The sequence below is a fragment of the Lagopus muta genome, chromosome 5 (assembly GCF_023343835.1).
Source record: "Lagopus muta isolate bLagMut1 chromosome 5, bLagMut1 primary, whole genome shotgun sequence".
Lineage (NCBI taxonomy): Eukaryota > Metazoa > Chordata > Aves > Galliformes > Phasianidae > Lagopus > Lagopus muta.
Window position 1 is genome coordinate 40,130,173 of NC_064437.1, and position 27,871 is coordinate 40,158,043.

The following is a 27,871-nucleotide window of genomic DNA, read 5'->3' on the forward strand; positions in this document are numbered from 1 at the left end:
TACTATGCCATCCTCTTGTGTTCAGCATTGGTGTCCTAGCTATTAGACCAACTGCTTCTATGAGCTATGTCTTTCACAAAATTATTTTCAGATTGCCATTTCAAGAAGAAAAAAACAAAAAAGACAAAAAGACCACAAAAAAATGCCAACTCTTGAAATGGCGTTTTACTGAGTTAGCAAAAAGAAGGAAGATAACTTCAGCTGAATGTAGCCGTTTATTTGTTGTGAATGCATCAGATGTTGGCTACGTGAACATCTTTTTTCATTTATGTTATTTATGGTCTGGGGTGACAGTTAACCTTTTAAAAAGTTTCCATTAAACTGCATCTGTGGAAGCTTATGGTTGTGCCAGATTTTTTTGGACATGATGTATTGCATGCTTCCCTGTGATCTTTAAATTTCCTAGTCATCAAAGAGAAATTTGAATTCCAGTTAAAATATGGGCATTCAGATGTGCCAGCAGAAACTTGTGCATGGGAACATACTTTATGCTGGTTGCAATCTAGTTAAAAAATCAGTCACTTCATATTCCTAGGTTTGTGATATTTATCGTAATAAAAAAGTAGTAGATAGATACTAGGATGAGAGGATAGGAGGGAATATGATTATAACTAATACAAGACAAATCTCATAAGCGAAAACCAATTTTTGCAAAAGCACAGGTAAAAGCTGCTGACAGTTTCCTTTGTGTCTAAGTGGCACTGACCTGAAACAGCCCCATAAATTAAACTACTCAAGAACAGTACATAATAGAACAGACGTTCTGCCAGCTCCTCACCAGTGCCCAGCAGAATCCTGTCATTTTCTATAGAAGCAGCTGGGTGAACTGATAGTGTGGCTAAGGAAGCATCAGCAAGTTGAAGGAAATCATTAGTCATCTCTGCAGTATCCCTGGTAAACTGTTAGCATGCTTAAGCAAAGCTGTTTCTGTCAGCTGTGTGATCTAGCTTACAGCCAGGTTCAAGGCTCTGTACGTGAGTAGATGTGTCTGCAACGTGAAAGGAATCATCTCTTCCAAATACTAAAACAATGCTGCAAGAGGGGCTGAAGGGAGCCTGTGCTTCCATTATTACCATGCTGTATCAGCACACCTACAGCATAATGCTACAGTCTGGTCTGACATGCAGTCCAATGGTAAAAATCTTTTGTATCACCCGCAGTGCTCTAAACCAATGTCTAAAGAAGTTTTAAATTCACCTGTGGACTGTAGAACAGCAAGTGACACTAAGTCAAGCACAGTAATGCAGTGGGAAGGTTAGATGAGGCACTGATTTGCTGAGAGAAATTCCATGATATGAAGCTAAGTCTTCAAGCAAACAAACAAAACAACAAAAAATCCCACACAACTTAACCAAAACATAAATTTATACTGAATAAGTATTTTGACTTCTGCAATACATTACGTGTTTTTCACCTGTTAGGAGCTCTGAACTGGTTCATTTTATAGTTTAGAACCATTTCTTGGAGAAAGTAGATTGAAAAAGCATTGCTATGTCAAGTGGAAAATCTTTTGAATTAGCCTTGACTCTTTGGTGCTAGATAACCCTGTATCATTAATCTTTTCAGCCCCATGAGCAATCAGATGAATCCCTGCTGAGACAGAAATAACTCTTTGGTCACATTTGCTCACACTGATTCCATGTGGCTTTCCCTGGGAATCTGAATCTGGCTAAGGCAGTGCTTTCTGTCAGACTCAATACGCAGCGAAGGAGTCTGTGGTGATTAACCATGTGCAGGTAGTAGAGGCATATCTACACTGTTCTAATATTGCTGTTCAAGCTGTGTCACTGAAGGGCAGTCTCAGTGCATCTTATTGACATATTTCATGCTCAAGAAAAATAAATATGTCAGGTTTATCAGAGCAGATAAAGTTAGTTTTATTTCCCCCCTGCTGCACCAGTTGTGGTCAGAAGGTAACACAGAGAGCAGGAGCTCTCCATAGTGGTCACCAAAAAAATGTGTAGTTTCACAGAGATTCTTTCTCTCAGAGACTCTTGTATTGCTAGTAATGTTGTTTTACACATGCATTCATATTGTTAGCTGTCTAGAAATAGCTATCCATTTTCAGAGCAATTTTCAAGGTTTGTCATTGTCCTATGGTATCTATCTGGTGTATTACTTACTATGTAGGCAGGGGTATAGCATTACTGACAGCGTTTGTTTCAGTTGTTGTCTATTTCATTCTTTCTTATGAAGCATCAAGTCCTATCTTCCTCGATAGGAGCATTTGGTATGAGTAGTTGGGGCACTGAGCTGCCTAAATTTAGGAAGTCTGGGAGGTGAATGTATTGTATACTCATTTGACAACCTGGTGAAAATAACTTTTTTCTGTTACCAGTGATTAGGCTATGTACATGTCTAATTTTGTGAAACCTCATTCTGTTTTCCATGTTGTGCAGACTGGCTTGCAGTGCACCTCTGCCTACCCTCCAGCTACTATGGCAGCTGCTATGTCGTAAGTCAGTGATAGCTCTCAGTAACTCCAATGGCTGACAGAAGTGGCTTTCTAGAAATCTGGTGTTGTTTATGCTGTTTTATAGCACTTTGATAACTGCCAATTTTGGCAAAAAAAAAAAAAAAAAAAAAAAAAAAAAGCCTTAAAATTTGTAGATAGGAGTTGGGATTTTCAAAGCTACTATGGTCCCAGTCTTAAGATTTTTTCTTGTGGGAGTGGACTTCTCTCTTTTTATTGAATACAAATGCTAGAATTGTAATAAGCATTCAAATCTCATAAATTATGCTGACTGCCTTACTAACGAGGTTATTGGTATTTCTAGCTTATTATATGGAAGCTACGTAACAGATAGGAAAGCTGGAGAGTCTTTTCACTTACAGTGCAAATATTACGAGAAAGATTTTAAATAGTATTAGTAAGCATTTCTTTATGGAATTTGCAGTATCTAAACTTAGCATTGGAATAACATTCTTACCAGTCAAATTTCACCCTGATTACCTAGTAGTTGTTCTGAACTCATGCAGCTGGAGTTCCACAACCAACTAATGTCAAGAAGCACTTAATATATATATTATATATTTTTTTATATACACTGTGAGTAGACAAACGGAAAAATCAGGCATTGTAAAAAGCCTGCTGCTTGACGTTGTACTGCAGGGAATTGTTTATAGAGGGTGGTCAGCTGGTGGAGTGTGGAGGGCCTGAATTCTGCAACATGCCCTCCATATAAAGGAACATAAACTCTTGTTTTGGGACCTTAGCTAGAAGTAATTTAGAGAGCACATTTGCTGAAATACTCAGTTCCGTGCAGCCACTATGGCTCTAAATGTAGCCTACCAATTGCATTTGCTGCCTTTGCTTGCTGCCTAAAAAAACTACATCTGGAGTACAGTTTCAGTTTGCAATTTCTCTCTTATCCTTCTCCTGTGTACTTCATTACAAGGCAGAGGCCCAAGCTGTGGTAGCATCTGTGTGGGTCTCAAATATTCAGAAACAGAATTAACATTTTCTCTTCGTTGACAGGGAAAGGGAGTTATTTATAGAAGAATCAGCTTGATTAGCTCATGGGTTTTCGCACAGTTGTTTATTTGCATGGTATGAAGGTTTGTTTTTTTTTTTTTCATTGAAAAGGAGGAATGTTTTAACATCTCAATTTTATTCAATTGAAAAGATTTCCCTTCTGTATAATTAGCCTTATTTATATGATTAGAGTTTATCTAGTAATTGTTTAGTCCTTTTCAGTTTGCGTTCCCTATGCTTAGAGTATTCATCCAACATCCCATGTCAGAAAGTCTGAGATTAAACAAGATGGTTGTTTTTGCATATAGAAGGAACATATTTGCCAATGAAGCATTAAATTGTTGAATGTTATCTGTACACCACTTAATGGCAGCATATTTTCCTGGGTGACAGGATGATGAGTTCTGGAAAAAAAAAAAAAAAAAATGTCTTAGTGAAGTTTTGTGAGGAAAATAAATTAGTTATGCTAAGAGATCCTACAGTGACCTTAAGAGGTACCAGCTGCCAGATCTACCACTTAGCATTCAGCCACTTTTCTTAAGGTTCCAAAATAATTCGTATGAAGCTTTGCCGAAACTGCTTTCTGTAGCACTTAGACACATATATTCTAAACCTAATTCATTGCATTTGAATGACAATGTCTTTTAAAACAGGAACATCTATTCATGCCTGACACTGATCAAGCATGTTTCTATAGCGAGATCACGACTGTTGTATCTTCCTTATCTCAGCTGTACCAGGGTAGGGTCAGACTGGGCGTTAGGCAAACTCATTTTACTTTGAGGGTGGTCAAGCTGGACTTCCTAGAAGGGTGTTTGATGTACCAAACTTGTCTGTGGTCATAAGGCATTTAGCTAATGCCCCTGTAGTATGCTTTAACTTTCAGTTAGCTCTGAAGTGCTCAGGTAGTTGGACTGGATGGCTTCTGAAGGTTCCTTCAGCCTGATCTGTTCTACCGTAGAACTTTATCTTTCGCTTATGTAGTGAAAATAAACACAGTGCTGCTAAGTGAGAGCAATGGAAATTAATTAAAATGAAAAAATGGGTTGAATGTCATCTAAATACTAGGCTCAAAGTGCAAAGTACTTAGTGATGAACTGTGTCTGCTTCAAATAGGTATTAAAGGTTGTACAGACTATATGAGCATACGGAATTGTAAGAATTAGAAATAGCAGAGAAGGGTGACTTAGTAAATCTGTAAGCTGTTCTATCAAACATTCACAAGGTTAGCATAGTGTACAGCATATAGTACAGCATAGCTGTAGATACCATACAGCTGTAGTATTGCTTTCTTCCTCTCAGAGAATCTAAGGTTTCACCATGTGCTACCTTTCATCCCTTATGATACTTTGTTACATAAGTACAAGGCCTGCATTGAATTGGACTAAATAATTCTGGAAAAAGCTGAGAACTGAAAAGGTGGTTAAAATTGCTCTGCAACAGTATGGTGGCATCTGTATGCCCGATCCTCTGCCTGTGAACACATGCTCATTTTCCAGACATGACCTGCAAAGGAAATAGAGGAGAATACATCATTTACTTTCTATCAAGAAATGGCACAGTCCTTTCAAGTTCAGCTCTGCTGCATCCTGACCCTGCAAGGCTGTTAGCTCAGGTGGATGTATATTAAATGGTATTAGGAAAGTGAGTTCAGTGTAATCGGTTCCTAGCTCGTAACATAACAGATAAATCATTTCTCTGTTCTTTTTACCTGTAAAGTGGAAATTATGGATGCTAAGAATTCTGGGTAATGAAATTATTTCTGCGTGGGAACTGCTCATGGTGTTATCTATGATGCTGTAATACAGTTGTGTTGCAGTTTGATTTGTGTAGCTATAAATGCCCTCTCTTATTGCTTAAATATAAACACGCCTACTTTGTCCATATGCCTCTCTTTATTTATGATGCTGTAAGAGTTGATTTATTAATGTATTGACCTGTTTTCTACTTAGGTGTATATGTTTTTTTGCAACCTCTCAGAACACTAACGTTTATATTTTAGAATCTAACTACCTCCCTATTTTCTGTTTATCTTTAGTAACCTATCATAGAATTGTAACCTATCTCTTCCTTAAATGCAACCAGATTTATAGAAAGGCAATCAGTTATCATACCCTCTGTACTTCCTTGAACTGTAGGAAAGGCTGTAATGTACTACTGCTTTGCTTGTTGCTGCTCTTATTTCAGCTGAAAGAATGAGATTTATGTTGTATGTGCAGACTGGCAAACCTGCATGCATGTTGAATAATTAGTGGGAGCAAGTAACATGTAAGCATGGGAGGAAATCATTCTCTTTCCTTATTCTTCATATATGTGTCAGTGATTGCTTCTGGCCATTACTGATTTTTAAATATCTATGGATTGTGCTTTTCCACTTCTTTCATAGCATAGTGTGACAGTGTGTTTCCTCACTCAGTATCTTCATCTTAAAAAACAAACAAACAAACAAACAAAAACTCAGTCTGCATTGCTGTCTCAGTTATCATTACGTCTTGCTAATGCTCTAGAGAAATTCCTGATCTTCAGTAATATTCATCCAATAGAGTATGGTTAGCAACAGAGAAATATTTGATGAAAATTCTGGTATTTCAGATAACCTCATCAAACCTGTCAGAAATATTACTAAGTCATAATTCCCTCTGGAGTGTATCCCTATTTCTTTTAGGGCCTCTGAGATCAGCATTTCCGTTTTACTAAACTGAAACTTTACTTTCACAGCGGAGAGCTCCCAGGTGACATCTCTAGCTGGAGTGATACATTTTTCTTTGTTAATGCCAGTAGTGGTGAACACATTGGATAGTTGTGTGAATTAAGCTTACCAAGACTGCAGGGACTAGGAAGGACCTTGAAATCACTTTCGCCAATGTACAAAGTACTGCCTCCTTTTAAAGTTATAGTTAGAAAAAATTAGGAGAAGAAAAGGAGGGAAAAAAAAAAAAAAAAAAAAGGAAAAGGGGAAATAGAAGCCTCAACCTTAAAAATTAACATGGACAAAGCTGCAAAATAAGATGGCAGTTTGTTCTCCAAACTCTTCGAAAACACAGGTGCCTTCTATAAGATGCTCTAGATTTGAACAAGCTTAGAAAAATTAAGGTCTTGCAATAGAGGCTCAGAGTAAAGGTTTATGTGAATAGTTTAATTGCAGTTGTGCTCTCCAGTCATCTTAAAAGCTTTTGATCAAATGGGAAACAGTATGGTAGTGAGGAGAGTTTGTCCTTACAAATCTATTGCTGTCAGTGAAAGTAATGCTGCAGATGTTATATTGCATGAAAACACTTGTTTCCCCATGATAAAACATAGCTCAGGGGATTATAGCAACCAGGCTTCTCAAGAATTGATGTGTAGCTAGAGAAGTGTTATTTCAGGTACCTATTAAAAGAATATATCAAAGAAAATATATTGTGTAGCTGTATAAACTAATAGAACAGAAGGAGCAGTCTCCAAGAGCGTGGGAATTAGTTGAATGGTAGTGCTGTCATCCTGTGCTGCTATGACTATGAGAATGTTTTGAATGGTTTTGTCTGATCGGAGAGTTTACACTGTGTAAAAGTTACTTTTGAATGAAATCTGTGGCAAGCTGTGAATTATGCAGACTTTTAGAAGACTGATGAGATCTCGCAGGAAGACAAACTCAATTCAAAACTCTTCAGTATTTAAAGGGGTTGTCACAGAAATACATAATATTTCCTTATTTGAAAACTGAATTGGTTCTAAAATCAGCGTTGACACAAAAGCGATGCTGAGTTTGAGCTTTTAAAAAGGTGATGACATAAGTACAGCTTCTTCCTATCGCACGTACCAAATGTCCTTAGAACATTTATGTAATAAATCCATGATTCTTAGTAATCACCCTCAATTTCAGATAGCCAGCTCTTGCACTCCATTAAAGGAGTGGAAGTTCTGGTTCCTCTCTTTCCATGGCAAATTCTACTGTCTCTGCAGTTTCTCATTGCCATCTACCAAAACTAGAGAATTCTTTATTTCTTCCTGGTAGATACTTACTGACATGCTGTATCTTCCCTGGGCCCATCAGTAATTCCCATGAAAGTTGTAAGTATACTACTTAGGGCATTAGTATAGCATGTGAAAACAAAGCAACTTCTCCCATACTGTTATACTTGGGATGCCTTGAATTCGCTTTTTACAACCAATGTACTGCTAGCTTTCTAGCAGTGAAAAGTATTGATTTACATACCCAGTAAATATCTTGTAGGCATTTTTCTGTCTTTATTTGTTACTCAAGTAATACAACTGGACACAAATTGACATTATAGTTAACACCTACTAACAGAGCCACTGAAATTACCTGAAGTCTTTTATAGCATCCATGGTTGGTTAGTTAATTATTTTGTTGTAGTGATTTTCATCATTAATTTTGCTGTGTTAACTGAAAGAAATGATAGGATGAGCTACTGTGTTAATCTGCGTATCTTTTCTTTTTTAACACTGCTTCTTATTTTTTGTTTTATTAAGCACATTGATAGGATCCCTAACCATCTTTTCAGCCACAGTCACATTAAAATAGTATTTACCACATTTTTATTGTACAACAATAAAAACAGATGCCAGGTGAATAGGCAGAAGGAACAAATGCATGGCTTTATGCTATTTGAAAAATGAAAGCACTGCATCTAATTTGCTAATGTAGAACAAGTATTTATAGCCTTTAAGTGCTTACTAGAAAAAGTGCATATGCTAAATTGTTTTCTTTTAGTTGGTGGACTAGATGCTTCCTTTATATTAATATAAAATTTCTTGTTGATTTTTTTTTAAACTTCATAGTAGTTTCTGATGGATAAAGAGTTGATTTGAACTGACAGAACTGAATGAAAATCTCTTTGAGTTTAGTATATGTAATATATATGATATCATGTGTTTTAGAACCATAGAATGGCTTGGGGTGGAAGGTACCTTAAAGATCATCTACTTCCAGCATCCTTGTTATGGGCAGAGTTCAATAAATTTATTATTCCTCAATATTTTCTGGGCTATCTTGGTGTCATGGGTGGAAAACAATTGTACTCTATTGAACTGACAGGAGAGAAGCCAGAATATATTTACTGACATAATATGGATACAATATAGTGATTTAATGAAGCTTAATTGTAACTAAGGCAGTGACCTAACAAGATTTGAAGTAGCTGGATACACTTGATTATTTACTGCATAGGGGACTGGGTTAAACAGGCACATACAGGGGGACCTCCCTGTCGTGAGTCGTGAAGTTCAGAGTGGATTCTCTTGGTTTCTGTACTCCTTGAACCATGAGATAAGGAGCCAAGGTGCAGCTGAATCCTCACTTTGTCCCAGTATTGCTCAATGGTTTGTGTCTATGGGATTGTATGTATGCAGTTGATCTAAGATATAACCTTAGTGAAGTTAATAACGCTTACGGTCAAAGATGTGATCTTAGTGAGGCTAATGAAGTATGAAACAAGCAGGGAAAGCACGCCATCACACTTGGAATGCAAATTCCTGTATATAAGTTTATAAGCACCTCTGCTTTATAAGCACTGCTGCTCAGTGGGATACCTACGTGAGCTAGTGTACTACTTGTCTGTGGGAGAGCAAAGGAGCAGTTGCTGGTTTTATGGAGGTATAACTAGGATGCACCATTCTCCTTTTAGGGTTCACTACATGTGACCTGATGTCAATCAATTTTTCTTCTTTTTTTTTTTTTTCAGAAGAGAAATCTTGAGACTTTCCAGTGATATTTAATTGAATTTTGCCATTTCAAGGGTAGAGGGAAATATAACCTCATTAGTTCCAGTGCCGCCTGCTCCAAATCTTAGTTTTATGGAGGATAACCTATGGACTGACACCAGTCATTCCTCTGCTATTTAGCCCAGCCTGACTCCAACATGTGGGCAGAAAAGGCCATTAAAGTTGGCAGCATCTATGTCCTCAACCTTCTCCTGCACCTACTCAACTTTTGCTCTTGGCACTGTCAGAAGATTGAAGATAGATCTAAGTCTCAACACAGCAGTTGTGAAGGTATCTGCAATCTGGAGATAAATGAACAGGTTTGATAATGAAGGAAAGGCTAATTGGAATGGAGAAGGGATAGGTAGGCAGACTAAGAAAAGTCAGAACAAGTTGTTTTTTTTCCAAATCATGTGTAGATATTAGCTGGGGATGAGCTGAAAGGTCACTCGGGCATAAATACAGAACATCTCCTTGTGGTTGAAGAAATGATCTTCTTCATTTAAACTAAAATGCGCATGATAAAATTAAGATCCTAGTTGGACTAAAACATGAAATCATTTCCTTTAGTATTTCAGGTTTATCAAACCAGATCTTTTGAACAGAAAGTACCAAACCAATCTTTGTAGCTGAAAAATATGTTTCCCAGTGACTGTGTTTTGATCATTGGTCACCATTTATTTAAATACTTTATTATTATTGTTCTTATTTTACAAAAGGTAAATTCAAGCGTATGTACATAGGTTGTCTTTGGAGATGAAAGGGAGTTGCTGTCTTTATGATGTATTTCTTTACTTTTGACAACATGCCCTACTAAACTGATTATTGGATGGCTTGGTGCAGAGGTTGGTCTGTCTGTGACTCTGAAGATGATAAAGCAAACCATGTCACCTCTCTCTCTCTGTCCCCCTGCTGATCTATTTTGCCTAGTAAATCTTGCCTGTCATCTTGTTGCCCTACTTCTGCTATGAAAATGTATTTTTCTTCGCTACATTTCAACAATTTTTTTGTCTACTTTTGAATACTTTTGTGTTCTGCCAGCTGTTTCTTTAAGATGATTTGGCTAATGATTTGTTGAATGCCTTCATATTCATAAGTATTACCTGGATTTCTGTCATCAGTAGGCATAGTGACAATGCCTTTAGAAAATATTTTGCTAGATAATTAGATGCAACTTCCTCGATAAAATCTGTTTCTCTCTTTGCCAGTGAATCCAGTTTTCTGTATGCCTACTCATTCTGTTCCTGAAAATGGTTTCCACCAATATCCTATCTCACTGATCTGTAATTGTTAACACTTATTTGCTCATGGAAAGCCCTTTCAGTGTCTTCTATAATGAATTTTGATTTGAAATAGGGTCTTTTGTTCATCACAATGAAATTGGATTCCAGATTCCACTTGAATCTTTCTAGTCACCTCTACCAAAAGCACATGCTAGAAATAGCTTGTTTGTTTGTTTGCTGTGTCTTTGTCTTCTCTAGGCACTTCCTTTATAACTTCATCATTTATTGACCCTAAAGATTGTCAGCAGGCTTCTTTCTCTTATAAATCCCCTTTAAAAATTGTTCTTATGTGTTTGTTTTAGTTTGCTACATATATGTTATTACTTGATAATGTTTACTGTCTTCTCTTTCTTTATCTGGATGTGAAACTTCTTGACTTCTGTTGTTTTGTGGTATCACGTTCTTTTAGCTTCTCTTTTAGTAAACACTGTTTATTTGTTTTGAATAAAGCTATCTTTGAATACTTCATATTGCCTTAAGGAATTTGGGTTAAAAAATAGAAAAGAGAAACCTAGTCCACTGCTTCCAACTAAGCCAAGAGTGACTGTTTTCTGTATTTCCTGACTGCCTGTGAAATAGTTCTTCCTGGTGGCTTGTCATTGCATATTTAACACTCTCTACTGGATTTGGTTGAAGTTTTCTAGCCTTTCTGTGACTTGTCTCCTGTCTCCGTCCTTATGTTGCAGTTACTGTTGCCATTGTTGTTGCCTAGTTTACTGTATATTGCTAGTAATGTATTCCTTTTTTTTTGCCCAGAGTATCAGTTCCCTTGGACCACGCTTAACTGACTGGCTAGAGTGCTCTGCTAATTAGTTTCAAACAGCTCTTTAATATACGATGCTCCTTAGAACTTGGCACAGTTTAATCTGTTTTTCACATATACTTTAACAGTTACACTGTGCCTTCCTGAATGCTTTCTTTCCACTAGACTTCCTCCATGATTATTATGTCCATATTTGATATTGCCAGTTAAATATGTAGCTGGTCTAGTTGCATTTGGAGTCAATTTCCCATCGTAAGTGCAAAAAAACCCCACATACACGTTGTTTTCACTACTCTGCACTCTTAATGTAGAAGTTGCTGATCTTTACCATTTCCTTTTACGTTATTTCTACCTTCCATTATATTCTTTAATGAAGTTCTCTTCCATTAGAGAAGAGCTTTTATTTGTTCACCAGTGTCCTTTTACTTTCCTTTTTTTTTTTTTTTTTTTTTTTTTTTTTTTTTTTTTCTTTTTTTTTTTCTGGTTACATGTTGAATGTGAGCAGACTCATTCCTTTTATGTTCAAATGATGCCTGTTACTCCCAGAGGAGGAGCCTCATACTTACAATTTTCACCTTTTCTGATAAATCTCATATCTTCTTTTGTTTAAATCACTTATTTAGCTGCACACCAAGACTTGTCTTCCTGCCTTGTTCTGTGTGCAGTTTTGGGAGTGCTATGATGAAATACAGTTGCGTATTCTTGCCATGAGTCAGAAACCTGGCTGTGTTTCTGGGAGGTAAATTACCAAACACCATAGCCAGCAGCTTGCAGCTAAGGTTCATGACCCTAATAGTATATTTACTTCCTGGGAATAAGATTTCTCTTGATGATCATTTCCATTTCTTGAGTTCATGACTCTCTTTCTATAGAAAGGGGCTTCTAAACCTGTTCTTACTTCTATGAAGGTTTTTCATTGCACTGACATGTCATAGTGCCATGACACATCCTAAGGAGCTGCTGATGGTTGCATGTGTTATTCAGTGCAATGTACTCCATGCTCCTTCTGATTTTTCAGCTTCCCAGCTGGATTGGCTGCTTTTCTCAAAGCATCCTATTTGTGATAGCTAATTGGCTGCCCACTGTTTCGTTATTGTAGCTCAGATTGATCATGGTAGCAGAGTATCTCAGACAGCTGATGTGCAGCCTAAAACTGAATTTTGTAGACTGAGTTTCCACAATACTGCTAATTCTCATTGCAGAACCTGGATGAAAGAATCTCAGGCATAACTCTCTGCAGACATGGTGAAGTTTGGTGAATTCTTGCCTTTGATGGTCACTCTGGTAGTCTCCCTCTTAGCTAGAAAAGCACTTGAGCAAGACACTCCTGTTTTTACCCAAGCTGTGGGGCTGAATAATTTAATTCTGAACTTGTGTGGTTCTGGATAAAACCGTGTGAGGTGAGGGAACAGCAGCTAGATGTACTGAACAGTTGTTACTTGTGATTCAGTACATTAGGAGTTTCTCTACTTGAAGAAAATAAAGTATGGAAGAGGATTTAATTTCGTAGAGTGCTAAAGAAGCATGCAGCAATCACTTCTCTACTTTGAGGAGAATTTTCTTTGGTCCTGATGAGAAGTAAGGAAATCTGTTATAACGGATTAGCATAAACTTCAGCTTGGGATCACTGGTTGTGTTTGCCACCTGTGTGCCCTCTTGTTTGCTTAAGTGGGCTGTTGTTCATAGAAATATATAGAGAAGCACAACTTGTAGGCATGTCTGTTTCATTGTTGGAGCTCAAACACCTACCTCTCTTACTCTGTCACTCTGCCGTTAAAAAGAAGGCAACAAAGATCTTTGATTCCTATTCAACTAAAAATATCCAGAGTGGTTAACTCAGTATCATCTTGTGTGTAAAAAGAAACAGCATGATTTGCACAAAATGTAATTCAATGCTAGTGCCTTTCTTTTGTTGGTGGCTGAAATAAGTGCAGACAAGTTTCACATTTTAATTTGGAACTAATTAGTTATTGCAAATATGGTCTGTGTTTTTTACCATTTTCCTTTCTAATTTCTACTGATCTGCCAAGGACTATGAAGGACTTTTTCTATAAAAAAGACTGCAATTTTAATTTTTATTTTTTCAAACACTGAGCCATTAATACACATGCAGTTTTATGTGCATGCACAAATAAAATAGTACCTGATAGTTGAGCATCAGAAAGTAATACTTCTGTTGCCCTCAAATATTCCAAGTCTTATACTTCGTCTATACAAATCATTCTGGTTTTCTTATTCTTTTGAATTATTTAAGCTTTATGAGAAAAATGCAATCCCACAGACTTTATCATGTACAAACCAAACGGTGAATGTAGAATTCTTGTCTTAGGAGGCATAACAAAAAGTGTTAACCTTTTGTGTACAAAATTAATATAACCCTGGAACATGACCTACAAGACCTAGTTTTTAGCTATGCTTTTGACTGCATGAACTACATTTGTTGTAAATTGCAAGATTCTTTTTTTAAACTGATATAAAAAATAGTTGCATTTTTCAATATTGCAGAAATAGGTTTAGGATTTTGGTGATTTAATTTCATTGTCTCTCTTTCCTTATAGTCACAAATCTTGAAAGTTTTAGATCCAGATTTCAAGTGTTTTTGCCAGATAACAATGTCTAATATTGCATATAGGCAGGATTTGGGAGGGAATTTGATGTTGTCTGAGAATGGATTTGTTTTCTTACTATGAGATTTTTTTCATAGTTCACAAATTTACAAGCCAACATTCTCTACTCTGTCATGGGTTGAGCACAGCACAAACCATAGCAGAAAAATCTACATTCTCAGATCTGGTGATTTATGTAGTGTTACTTAATTATGTACCTTAACTTACTGTGGTTCAATTGCACGGAGCTTTCACTATAGTCAGCAGCTGCATATGTGGGAAAATTACATTTTTACAACAGAAGTAGAGGAGGTATCCTTCATGCTGGAGAGAATAGGGTAGGATATTTCTATCCCACGTACTGGAGTGCATCAGAGAGATACTCCAGGCAAATAAACTTTCACTGCTACAGAACAGTGTTACAGTGGATGGTTTAGCGTGTGTAAATTAGCTGGGATTACAATTTAAATGGTGCTAGTGATTATCACAGATGATGCCTAAAATGTATTAGGAAGCCTTCTGTCCTTCTGCAATGAAGTATTTGTAATACACCTATTTAATGAGCATGATCCCCTCAAAATAAAATTGAAGTGCAGCAATTAGAATAAAACTAGCAAACAGTTAACCAAAGAAAGCTAGATTAGTAGGTGTTCATGCTTTATTTTATGTTAATAGTTCTGTGAAGTTAAATCCTGCACAACTGTTTCAAAATTGATGAAATTCATTTCTAAAAGAAGCCACTTGGATGATAGATAGGACTATGATTTCCATTGTGTCCATGCCAGTAAAGGTTTTGTTTTTATACTGCAAAAATTCTTTGATAATAGATTTGGGTCTAGTTTTTTGGCTTCTGAAAACAAATTACTGCTATTTAAAATAAGTTCATATTTGTTACCTCATATCAATTCCTGCCATAAGGATACAGTTAGGACTGGCAATAGCATTATACAACTGAACCATATATTGTTAAGGCAACATAACGGTCACCAACTGCACCTCTGCTGCATTATCCAATGAGCCTATGTGATAATAGTGTTGATTTTGATTGCTGCTTCTACACAGATGTCCTTTTAAAACGTGCTTGATCTCCTGATAGATTTATAAATATTTCCAATTGACAGCCTCTTCACAAATACCTATTTTGGGAGATCAGAGCCAGCATTTCCATAATCATGTTCAGTCATTCAAATAGCCATCACATTTGAATACAGTGAAGAAAACTGGTCATGCGAAAGCAGAAGCCATAATTGGAAGCAAATGCCAAAAAGATGTTTTCATAATGAATGCAGTGATATTTAAGTAGCTTCCCAGCATTTTAATGGCAAAAAATGTGTCATGATCTGCCATCTAGCTTAGTAATCTTGGCTGATATCTGGATAAATGCATATATTGTATTGCTTTAAAGTAGCACTGGTAATGGCATACTGTCTGGGATTCTGTATGTTTTAGAAGAAATTACTTATTGGCTTTTGTAGCCTTGGCGACTAGTATCAGAGCAACTGCTGTTTTGCTGTTTTAGGACTGTTGTCCTATAATTCCAAGGAATACCTAGGGGCACCACTTATGATAAAGGAATATGGGCCTTCAGCATGTCGTGGTGCTCTGGCTATGGACTCATCTGCAGACCAGCTCAATAAAGTCTGCCTCCTATGTAGGATTTCCGAATAGAGTAATACGTAGGTCACCCCAAAAGTAATGCTACCTGTTTATTTACATGGAAACCACAACAGATTTAAAAAAAAAAAAAAAAAAAAAAAAAAAAAAAAATCACAGTAACACTATTTGACAGAGGAAAATCTCATCTAAAAAACAGTACTTTTCATTGTAGCCACCACCATTAGCTATGCGTTTTTGACAGTGATAAGCAAGAGTCTGCATGCCACACTTATAAAAATGTTCACCAGCACAGGTAACCCAGTTTCACAGCTGCTATGACAGAATTGTTGCTGGGAAAATGTTGCCTATGCAGTTATCAGCCTGGACAGATGGAGGAGAGAAGGCACCAAATCCAGACTGTATGGTGGGATAGTCCAGTCAAGATTAGTATGATCTTCAAACAGGGATGGGGCCTGGCCTTATGTTGTGAGAGAAAATTTGTCTTCTCTGACTTGATTCTGGAGGTTTGAGCCTTCAGCTTAGTCAGTGCTGCAATGCAGTGATCGGAGTTGGTAGCTTGTCCAAGTTCCAGGGAATCTAGTAGGATTGCCCCTGTCCTATCTAGAAGACAGTGCATGTCACTTTACCCACTGAGGGCTGTGTCTTGAGCTTCTTCTTTGGTCAGGAATTCACGTGTTGCCCCTCCTTGGACATACCGTTTTGACTCTGGCTTGTAATGGTAGCACCAAGTCTCATCACCGATAATTATGGGATCCAAGAAACTGTTGTCTTCAGCCTCAAGTTTGTTCAGTAGATCCAGACTAACTTGCATGCAGTTCTTTATGTTCCTATGGGAGCATTCATGGGACCTTTCTGGTACGAAATTCATGATACACGAATGTTGCCATCATTATTCCCAATGCATTTAATATTCAGCTCTTTACACAGTTCCATGGTTGTAATCTGCCAGTTCATGTGATCTAGCTGATTGAAGTGCTCTTCATTTTGTGGTGTGGCAGCTTTTTATGGCTGTCCAGAACATGACTTCTGTTTCACACTGCTGTTGCCATTGTTTGAAACACACTACCCCCCACCTTACTGTGCTCACATCTGCTGTTTGGTCTCCCTAAATAGAATCATAGAATTATAGAATGGTTTGGGTTGGAAGGGACTTTTAAGATCGTCCAGTTCCAACCCCCCTCTGGACATCTTCATGGCCCTTCTTTAGACCCACTCCAACAGCTCCATGTCCTTCTTGTGTCAGGGGCCCCAGAACTAAACGCAGTACTCCAGGTGGGGTTTCACAAGAGCAGAGTAGAGGGGCAGAATCACCTTGACCTGCTGGTCATGCTTCTCTTGATGCAGCCCAGGATATAGTTGGCCTTCTGGGATGCAAGTGCACATTGCCATCTCTTGTTTAATCTTTCATCAACTGACACCCCCAAATCATCTCTTCTGGGCTGCTTTTAAGCCATTCTCCCCCCAGCCTCTATTTGTGTTTGGGATTACCCAACCCAGGTGCAGGACCTTGCACTTGGCCTTTTTGAGCTTTGTGAGGTTGGCATGGGCCTACTTCTCAAGACTGTCCAGGTACCTCTCAATGGCCATTTCTCCTAGCATGTCAAGTGCATTGCTCAGCTGGGTATCATCTGCAAACTTGCTGAGAGTGCACTCCAATCCTATTGTCCACATTGCCTACAAAGATGTTAAATAGCACCGGTCCTGTCAACAGTCCTTGAGAAATGCCACTTGTCACTGGTCACTTTTGGACACTGAGCCATTGACGCAACTCTGAGCGTGACCATCCGGCCAATTCCAGACAGATGTTCAGCAGTGAATCAATGAATGTTGATGGATACAAACTTTTCTGGATGGAGGAATTCAGTGACACGCCTTTGCTATATACTTCTGTGTCAGACACTATTTGTTAGCCTACTCTCCTGCTACCATCTGTCACATGGCAACTGTATTTAGTGAAATATTGGTGGCAAGGTTCATCCTCTACTGCCATACCTCCAACATCCACTTCTGGCATACTGGTGTGACAAAATAAGACAGGAGCCATTACTTTTGGAGCAACATTCTGAAATAATACATTCAGAATGTATTCTGAAGTTAAACAGTCCAGATAAATTCAGATTTCTTTCAGCATTTATATGATTAAAAGTCAAATGTGGACAATTATTGCATGAGGCTTTCGTTGTTTTGATTGCAGTACCCTGCATTGTGCCCTAGTACCACAGCATCTGAAACACAAATTAGAGTAAAATAAGGCTGTAAATTCTACTTCTGTCTCCACACTGCAGTTCTGAAGTGATGAAAAATAAAACACCAACCAGTTACAAAGCAAAGTTTCAGAGAATCCATTTCAGTTTCTACATTTAGTATAGTTGATATATCATGGAAAGTCATGAGCTGTTTAATCGATCAGTATTTCTTTTTTCATTATTCCGTAGGCATAGCAAGCAAGCAGGGCACTGTTGCCACAGTTAATACCCCAACTCTCTTACCTATGTCTAGAAACTAATTCTTAGTGAATATGGGAGCATTTTAGATAGCTTTTCCATCTTTTATTATTGTCTATTCATTGGAACTTTGCTGTGCTTTCTGTATTTTACCCCTTTTTTTTTTTTTTTTCGCTTTCTTATAAGGCTGTGTGTAGTTTGCTTGCTTTTTAAGTGGAAAACACTTAGTTTTTCAGGAGAGCTTGAGGATATTTTTGTCATGTTTTTCAGTACTTTTGTGTAGTTTTCATTCCTTCTGAAAAAAAGGTATTGCTTGGATAGTTTCTAGAAGTTATGACTACCATTTAAACTCTGCTTTGTTGCCTCTCCTGTTGTGAGAGGTTTGAAGGGGTATTTATTGGGACCAAGGAAAGAATAAAGGAAAGCTGATTCTGGGGGAGGATTTATTTACAGGGTTTCAAGGAAATGAATTATTCCCTATGCAAGCATCCTATTAGAACTCAGTTGATAATATAGGTAAATATTCATTGCACTAAACTTAATCACACTGTTTGCAATGTTTGCAACCTGTAATGTTTCTGAGGTGAACTGCAGATTATTTTTAAAGTTATGGTTGTACTTTCAGTAAGGTGAATAATGAAGTAGCTTTTTTTCTATCTACCTTGTGTATACGTATCATGATGCTATGGCATGGTTGATGATAATTAGATATAATTAAAGTAATCTCCTTTTTTGAAAATACATTGTTGGATGATGCCATAAGGTTTCAAATTGTATTTCAATTTTGAAAAACTCAAATGAAAGTTCTCACTGAAAACTTTTAAATAAACTAATAAGGGATAAAAAAGGTATATAAGTCAGATTCCTACAAAACACAAAACAAAATGAACAAAAAAAGGAATAAATATCTGATTTTCACTGAGAAGGGAAATTATGAGCATGTCTCACAGAAATCTCTTCACCTGATCATTGTGAAAGAGTGACAGTGGAGAAACAGCTCTCAAAATATCAAATGATTAGGTTATCAAGTAATAAATGAAACAGAGTGTTGGAGAAACCAGTCTAGATCTGTACACGTAACATGAAGGATGTAGAACAAGTTGTTTTCACTTCTAAACTATTTCAGATAATTCTGATAATGTGTCAGTTTATTTAGCATCTACATCTTAATTGTTTGATGGAATTCTACTGTCACTCATGCTGAAAAACAGAACTGGAATAAGTACATGAGGAGATGAACAAGGCTTATCGTGTTTTTCAAACTATTTGGTCCAAGGAGCGATAAAGAAAACAAGAAGTCTTTGTGCTGGAGAAGAGATAACTGAAAGGATGCAAAGAAGGAAGTCTGCAAAATAATGAGTAGGAAACATGCAGTGGAATAGGAAGGGATTAGTAAATGTTTCTCCCAGGAGGGGAGAATATTTGGAAACAGATTTAGAACTAGAAAGAAAAATTCTTTTTTCCTGACTTCCATAAACTGTGGAATGCTACTGCAAAAGATTGTAAATACCAAGAAAATTGACTGGTTTCTACTCAGTATTGTAAAGGTGGGTCAATCAATGAAAGTTTTAGAAGAGTCTGTAAAATTTAAATCTTAAGCATCTGGTTCAGGTAGTTTGAAAGATTTGCTAGAGGACTCACAAAGAAGGCTTGCTGTGTTTTTTATATTAAGATAGTCACTGTCAGAGATAATGTGCAGTTTTGAATAGAACTTTGCTTTAATGAAGGCCAGTAGCATCACGTCATTAGTAAAAAATTAATATGTTACAGTAATAACCAGAAAAAAAAAACCAACTAACTCTACCAGTGCATACAGCATGAAATATGAATCGTGTGTGTGCTGCAGCCTTGCATGTAGCCAGAATAGTTGGCAGAGTAGATGGCAAGAGAAAGCGGTGCTTCTCTAAGTTGTTCTGACTCTTTTATTGTCATATGCTTATTTTAATGTTGGTTTATTTCTAGTAGAGCGTATGGTTATTCACTTTTTTAAAATTTCAGTGGCAGGAAACCAGGTCAGGTTCCATTGTAGACCTGGAATTTGCAGATTTCTGTTTAGAACATCTGCACTCCTTTCTGTCTTAAATCTAACGTGTATTGCAGTTATGGAAAGCTGGATGACCTGTGCGTGGCAGTTTGCACATGACTAAGCAATTGATGTCCACACTCAAGTTCTCCCATCTCTGTGTGGAATGGGGTGTTCTAGCTAACCTACTTGTCTGTAATGGGAATGTAAACAATGCCCTTCACAGAAACATGTTTTATTTTTTTGGGAATACTGCAGTGAGCTTGTTGCCATTGCTTACACTCTTTTCTTACACTCAGCGGATTGCAGTGCTCCACTAGTATTAGTACAGAGGTACTGATTTCAGTTGAAGGCTGTGAGGTATGCAAAAATGATGCGTTTCCATAGCCACTGGTAGTTAGCAGATGGGCTGCTGCTTCCAGTACTAATTGAACTACTTCAGCCAACTGTGGCTTCAATTCCTTAGTGTTAATCTATTGCTACTGAGGCAAGAATTTGCAAAGAGATGGCTTAATATGGACAGGTGGTTCATAGTGCAGCTATTGAGATGATGAGTAGATTTTTTGTACATATCTTCCCATTTGGACATTGAGTAGCCAGAAATAATATTGAGACATAAGGAAGAGACCCTGAAACTATTTACTCTGTAGAGGACAGGGAAAGAAGCTTTAGTAATTGATCTTTCTCATGTGTTAAGTAACAGTTATGCTGAATTTCAAGGGAGAGATGAAATCATTGTCGTGTTTAAAATTCTGGTTCTACCTTCTGTTGAGTGTGGTTATTAGACTATTCTTTTCTTCTCTCTCTGACATGGCAGGAGCATTTTACAGTCCATTTCACCACAGCATCCTATAGAAAGCTGACACCTTGACCTTGTTTAAACTATGTTGTGCAGTAAAACTATCCAGTTCACTTTCAGATTAAGCAGCAAGCTGCATATGCAGCCCACGTTCTTATGGAAGAATGAGGGTAGTGTCTGTACTGTGGAGTCGAGCTCATAAATGTGAGTTGACAGAATCATACTAGGAACTGCTGCAGACATAAAAACCCGGTGAGGAATCTTACTAGAACTGCCCGTGGTATGATTAATTTCAGACAGCATCCTACCAATCAGACCCTTGCTAATGTGCTGATAAAGGAAGTTGTGCAAGTGTAATCAGTAACGGTATTGCTGAAAAAACAGAAGGTCATGTAACAAAAAATTCATTTATTTTATTAGTCATTGAGTAAATTAATATTAATGTAATCTCATAATTATAAATATCTGATTGAGATACAAACTATTGAATAAATGGGTTGAGGCCTTGTAACTTGCAGGAATTTGTACTGAAGAATCTTCTTTTGGGTGGTTACAGGAAGGCTGGATGTTCCAGAGGACAGTGTGATCTTGGTTTAAATATGCAGGTAGTTATCAGCTCAAACGTGGGTGTCAGCATCTGATTTTCCTGTGCTTCTGATACTACCAATATGTCTAGGAAGCATTTATTTTTTTTAATTATTCTCCGGACTCAACAGGGAGTTTAAATCTGCTACCCCTCTTTGCCTTTTTGCTTTTTTCACTTTTTCTCTGTTCTGTAATCTTCATTACTAGTTGAATTGGTTTTTTATCCAGATAGGAAAAAAAAAAAAAAGAAAAAAAAAAAAAAAGAAAACCACACAGTTTTAATCTAGACAGGAGATCTTCACGCTTCGTGAAGACATTTGTTTGAAACAGTGTTATAACAACATCTAACAATGTTATTTGCCCTACACACCCAGAGAGTCTAGGCACTACTGAAACTCTGTTGTTTCTCACCCTTTACTTAGGAACAGAGTAAAATATGGCCCTTACCCTCGAGTGTTTACAGCCTCTTTTGAAATGTTCTTCTTGATAATGTTATAATGTGCGCCTTTCTCTGTACAGCCTTGGGCTACTGCCACCATTCATAGACATGTCTTCAGAGGCCGCTGCTTTAAATTCTCCGCAGGTTATGCAAACTGAGAACTGCCTCCTGGATGCATGGAAAACTTAGCTAGTAGAATAAATGCCATTCAAACTATGAGACTATCTTATGGTTAACTCATGCTGATACGTAACACAGCCATCGGACAAATATATTTTGATACTCATTTGCAAAATAGGAACTGCCTGCCTTATTGGAACTTCTTCCATGTATTGATGGTTTTCTTTGAAATGGTCAGGTATAGTCTGATGGCTCTTTCAGTTCAAGTTTGTAGTGTTGAATTTTATGTTTACTTGAAAATCAAACTACTCTTAATTATTTTTATCTTAATAAAGAGTTGAGAGTGAAGCGGCTTAGATGTACAGGAATCAAAGCAGCTGTTGAGATAGCTTTGATGTTGAACAGCTTGAGAGGACAGGATGGCAAACAAAGCTGTTAGTGTTTCAGTAGCACTAAAGTTATTGTGATGTGTGGAAAGAAGTTGAAAGGCTGATGGTGAACAAATAGCAAATTGCTGTTTTGTGTACTGTGTGCTTAAGGAAGTGTAGGATTTCACTGATGTAAATTAGACCAAGTATTGTCCTGATTTATTGAAACAAATCAAATGTAGTTGGCTTAGAGATTTGAAGACTCTTGTTGTACCTGATGAGAGCAGCAGTAGAATATCAGAAGCTGGTAGCCTCCAGTGGGTGTAGAGATGGTTTAAATGTGCAAGGGGATGTTGAATAAGTAGGACAGAAGTACTGCAGGACAGCAAGCTCAGTAGTGAGTGCCTTTACCAGTGGCCAGGAGAGGGCAAATAAGGCATTCTTAATGCTACTAGAAAAGAAAAGAATCATTAGAGCAGTAAGCAGAAACAAACAAGGAAATTGCAATTTTGTGGTGGTTATTTGAGGGAATAAAGTGTCTAGAAAAGACTTCACCTTTTTTAATGAGCTGTATGCCAAAGGCAAGTAGAAGGTTTAATACCTTTAGGCCAAATCATGACCTGCTGTAGATTTAATAGAGACTGGCAGAGTGCTGCTGTTTGCAAGGAAGTTCTGCAGATTTATAGCAGTGCAGGTTTTGGAGTCAGCTTTTTTCATGTATATTTTTCTCAAGTAAGTATTACTGCATTGAAAGGCAGGAATACAAGCGCCATATTACTAATACCCTTTTAATAATAATACGTATTTTAGCTTTCAGAGTAATTTTGGAGAAAATGCAACAAATAAATAAAAGAAAATAATGAACACTCATAAGTAAACCAAGAAGGCAAAGCCGACTCCTCAGAGAAACAGCCAAAAGCAGAATTAAAAATTAAAGATGAAATAGATCCTCGAGCTAGATCTGAAGCACTAGAAATCATTACATAAATATAGGTGTAAATCTTAAAGCCAGTGTAGGATGATGTTCTAGTCCATAGCGGGGGGAAAAGTCAAAATGAAATGTGAATGTCAGAGTGAGACAAAACAACCTACGTTTATCCAGCACTTAACATTTTGATATTGAATGACCATTAAATAAAACAGAAAGTTACATTTATCTTAAATGCATGGAAATTAAAAAAGGAAATGCTGTATTTCTAGAGATTCCTTAGCTATGAGCAAAGTATTGCTTTGACTGGAGGGCTACATTAAAGTAAAATACTAAGGGAAGTATTGGTGATTTAAAATAAGAAGACGTGAGTGCTTCACCTCTGGATTTAATAAAAGCCAAAATACACACAAAAGTTAGATTGAGCAGCCCTTTGAAAACAAAGCAATCGGTATTTGAGACAAATGGAGTTAATTTACGTCTTTAAGAGAAGACTTTGGCAAACAATGGATTATGTCTTTGTGAAGATACTAAAAATTTCTTTGAAGATATTTAAAGAAACTGCACTGGTCAAGAGCAAACGCTGTGGTTGTGTTTACCTACTGGCCCCATCCCGATAGCTCTGCTCTCTGCAGGTCAAGAGCTGGCCTGACAGCAGGCTGTGTGGAGTCAAGGAAAAGTGTAATGGTTCCACAACTCTTGGGTCTGATCTACATTCTGACATCACTGGTTCTCTTCATTGCAGGGATGGCAAGTAAGGCAGATCCCAAGTCTTCAGACTTCAGACTGTGACAGTGCCGTGTTTTGTAGTGCATTTGTATGTAACCTTAGACAAATTTATTTTTGTGAGTTCAGTATGTTAGGGCTTTTCATAATTGCCATCTGTGGAATGAAAGGCATTTTAGGCAAAAAGTGTGTATAGCTGCAAATATTAGAAAGTATAGTTATTATCAAAAGCCATGAAAGGAACTTGATGCAAATGTTCCATCTACAATAGAAGGGCCAGACTCTAATATCATGCATGATGCACAGTAACAGATTTTACTCGAGTACCATGGGATGCCCATACTGTGCCTGAGATTAGAATCTGTCTCAAAAATGGATTATTTGGATACAAAAGAAGCAATGATGAGGAAAATAAAATTTTACTGAGTTTTTCCTCACCCTTAGCATGTGAAATTTGGCTCTTGGCTTTGTTCTTATTCTTGGTCATTTATTAGAAAAAAATTGGCAGTAAAAATAATGACAGTATAAAATATCACTCCTCTATAAGAATCACATCATCAATTTGAGACAAAAAAAAGTTATTCTTTCACCACCAGTTGCTCAGAGCAGCTAGCAAATCTTTAATATTTAAATATTATCTGTATTACCTGAAGCTAACAGTGACTGCATTACCAGGGGGGATTTCCCTGCAGTGCTGTTATCATGCATGATGCAGGTGCTGTAGCAATAGAGCTCTGGTGTTGTGGAAACTATGAGCAGTCTAATCTACTCTGCAAATCTTATGATCAGAGACAGTATCTTCAACTATTTAAATCCCAAGCTGTATCATCTTCATTTTCCCCCATATTTAGATTTTGTCTTTTGTTCTTGTCAATTTGGGGAGGAGGTAAATGAAAGTTGAATAGAAACCATAATTAATCTGGGACAACCGCTTGCAGCGTTAATTTATATTCAGAATTTTGCCTTGCAGCAGCTTGACAGCTCCAGAAGGCTAATAAGGCAAAGGCTGCAGAGCTTGTCTCCTTATTGAATGATGTATTTATGACCCTAGTCTCTTATTTTTAATTCACAGCACCCCAAGAGAAGTTGGTATAGCTGACCCAAGGTCATCTCCAGAGTATCGTTTGCCAGGTAAGAAACTCCCATTAGGGATGGGAGAAAGGATTTTTAAACTTCATGGGATGGTGAGGGATGTGGTGAACCTAGCTCCCATGCACTGTCATGGGAAGAAGTCCCCACATCACTCCAGTTATCCTATTGTGACCTAAAACTTCTTTGAGGTTGAAAAGCAGCTGCACCAGGGTTTCTGTCATTCTGGATTAAGAGAAATTTCTTGGAATGCTACAGTGCATAGGAGTGGCTGGTATTTTGAAGTGTAGTGTTATTAATGATCTCCATGGAAATCATAGTACTGGTACTGAAAGTACCTCTTAAACAAATGGCAGGTACAAAGTAAAGGGCCAAACTCTTTGAACAATTTGAGTGTTTTGTTTAATTATTATATGTCTCTTTTACTGCATCTCAGGTGAATAGAGTTAAAAGGATCCTAATTTTAGTGCAACCAAATAACTAGTAATGCAGACAAATTCTATTCATTGTTTTAGCAAAGACTAAAATCACAAAAATGGTCATTGCAAATGTTTTTCTAACATACAATCCTCAGTGACTTTGAGAAAAATGCCTGCATACTAGTCATACTTCTGAGACCAGCTATGAATCTTTACAGCTCACAAGTGAAGCGATAAAATTTCAATGGCAAAATGCTTGTCGTCATAAAAATGTGAAAAATATGCCACTGTTCAGGGGCTAAAAGCTGTCCCAGGAAATGCTCTCAAGTCTGTGAATATTCATTGTGCTGCCTGAAAGTGCACCTAATTTTAAGGTATTATCTTTATTCAGTATTTTACTTTTTGCATATTGTTTAAACTAACTTTAAACATTCTGAAAATGTAAGTATTTTATTTATCACTTGTTAGGTAGATGAATGAAAGTACTAGTCAAGTGGTTTTTGAATAAGCTGCTTTTTAAGCTTGCATATCAAAGTATGCCTTTGCACAAATAAAAAAAAATTGAGTATAAAAATTACATATTTTTACTTCTATATACAATCATACACATACAATTCTAAAGTCTCGTTTCTTTGAAGCTGTAGTAATTTCTTCAGAAATATCATGCTCCAGCTTACACAAACAACACAAGTTATACAGGATATAACATCAAATGAATCTCAAATGCTGTGTATTAGCAAAAAATATGTCCCACATCTTGCCACCTCCTTCCCAGTTCTAATTTGACACAGGGACACCACAGACTTAAGAAGCTCGTGCAAGAAGTCCGTGCAGGTAATCAGTATGTTGTTGTATAACAAATACTCAGGATGCTAAAGAGAAATCTTCATACTGATACTTTGTTTTCATTCCTTTGCCATTACAAATTAGTTGGAAGGTGACTGGGGCCAAATCCCTAGCTCAAAATGTTCTGTCATCTAGGCAATTTTAATAAGTTTTTGAAACTGTATTATATTGCTGTTGATGCAGCAAAAGATTTGCTTTGAAGATCATGTTTGTTTGATATTCTGACTACTGACAATGGTTGACATGGAGGATGCCATCATCTTTGCTTTGTTGTGAGGTCCTTCACATTCGTGTCCTTTGCAGTCACACAAATCTTCATGTATACAGGGTAAATAAATTCCTTTTTCATCATAAAAGAAAATAAGAACGGGGTATGGGAAAATATTACCTGTTACTAATTATAATTCGCTGCTTTATCATGACAATCTAATCTAGTAACTTTTCTGGATTTTTTTTTATGCAGCTGTGAGTTCACCTCACCTGAAAATGTGCCCCAAGACTTTAATGGTGGAATAGCTGATTTTTTTTTTCTTTGACAGTCTTAATGCATACATGATCAATTAAAACACACTTATCTTTAGAATTATTTGTTCTCTGTTCCTGTGCTTTGTCCTTGTATCTATGTAGTGTACTTATTCTCAGTAACTCTTTCTGAACCTAGTAAGCCTTTCAAGACTGGGAATGCAATACACACTAGCTAGCTTCCTCTTCTATCACTGGCTTTATTTTCCTATCTATTCTGTCTTCCATTGCACATTAACACTTTAATGTATTTGCCTTGTCTGCAAGAACCAGAACCCAAGTTTTACCAGTAACCATTTGTATGTTTGTAATCAGCTGTGTTTAGTAATATGGGCACTTGTAGCAGAGCTTGCCTAATTCTGGCCCTAACAAACCTAGGTCTGGGTTGAACTGATAGGCCTTTGTATCCTGTCTCTCTTTGAAATAAAAAATGGGGGTGTTAGTGAGAGGCTGTTCAAAGCAAGAGATGCTTGCCAGAGAAACCATGTAGAGAACTGGAAAGCATAAATGAACCCGTCACAAATCTCTGCAAGGTGTATGATGTGTTGTAATCTGGCTTAAAATATAAATTAAAAAGGTCTGGTCATAACTGCTGGTTGAGGTTGATATTTTAATGGTTTTGTACTGTTTAGTCTGTTTTAATTTACTTATCTTAACTCAGCTCTGTTAAACACACGTCATTTCCAGGAAAACCCTCAGCTAAGCCATAGTTTGTAGTTTGCAGTTCGTCAGAAGGCCAAGCCTTACCTGTAGCATGCAGTTCAACACGAGCACTCCAGCTGTGGGAGTCATCCCACCATGTTTCAGTAATGGCAATTAAGTCATAGCTTGCCTTCCACACAGTGGCCTCCATCTCCTCTTGCTTGTTGCCCACACAGCATGTGTTGGTGTAGATGCACTTCAGCTGAGCCGCTGGCCTCACCACCCCAACCCCAGCATTATCCCCCATGGCTCATCTCTAGTGAGCTTTGTTTTATCCTCTTTTCCCTTCATACCTACTTCAAAGCCCTCTCAGTGAGCCCTGCCAGGTGCTGGGCAAGGATCCCTTTGCCCCTTTGAGACAGGTAAGACATGTACACAGCCATCAGACCAGATGCTGAGCAAACTACTCCATGG

General features: G+C 37.4%; 1 long non-coding RNA gene across 1 annotated transcript in view; it reads left to right on the plus strand.

The window, feature by feature from the left end:
• The window catches only part of LOC125693963 (uncharacterized), a 64,852-nt gene that overhangs the window by 27,023 nt on the left and 9,958 nt on the right, over nucleotides 1-27,871 (plus strand). The window contains exon 2 of the long non-coding RNA XR_007377337.1: nucleotides 24,952-25,010. This is a non-coding gene — a long non-coding RNA (uncharacterized LOC125693963). The remainder of the gene's footprint in view (nucleotides 1-24,951; nucleotides 25,011-27,871) is intronic.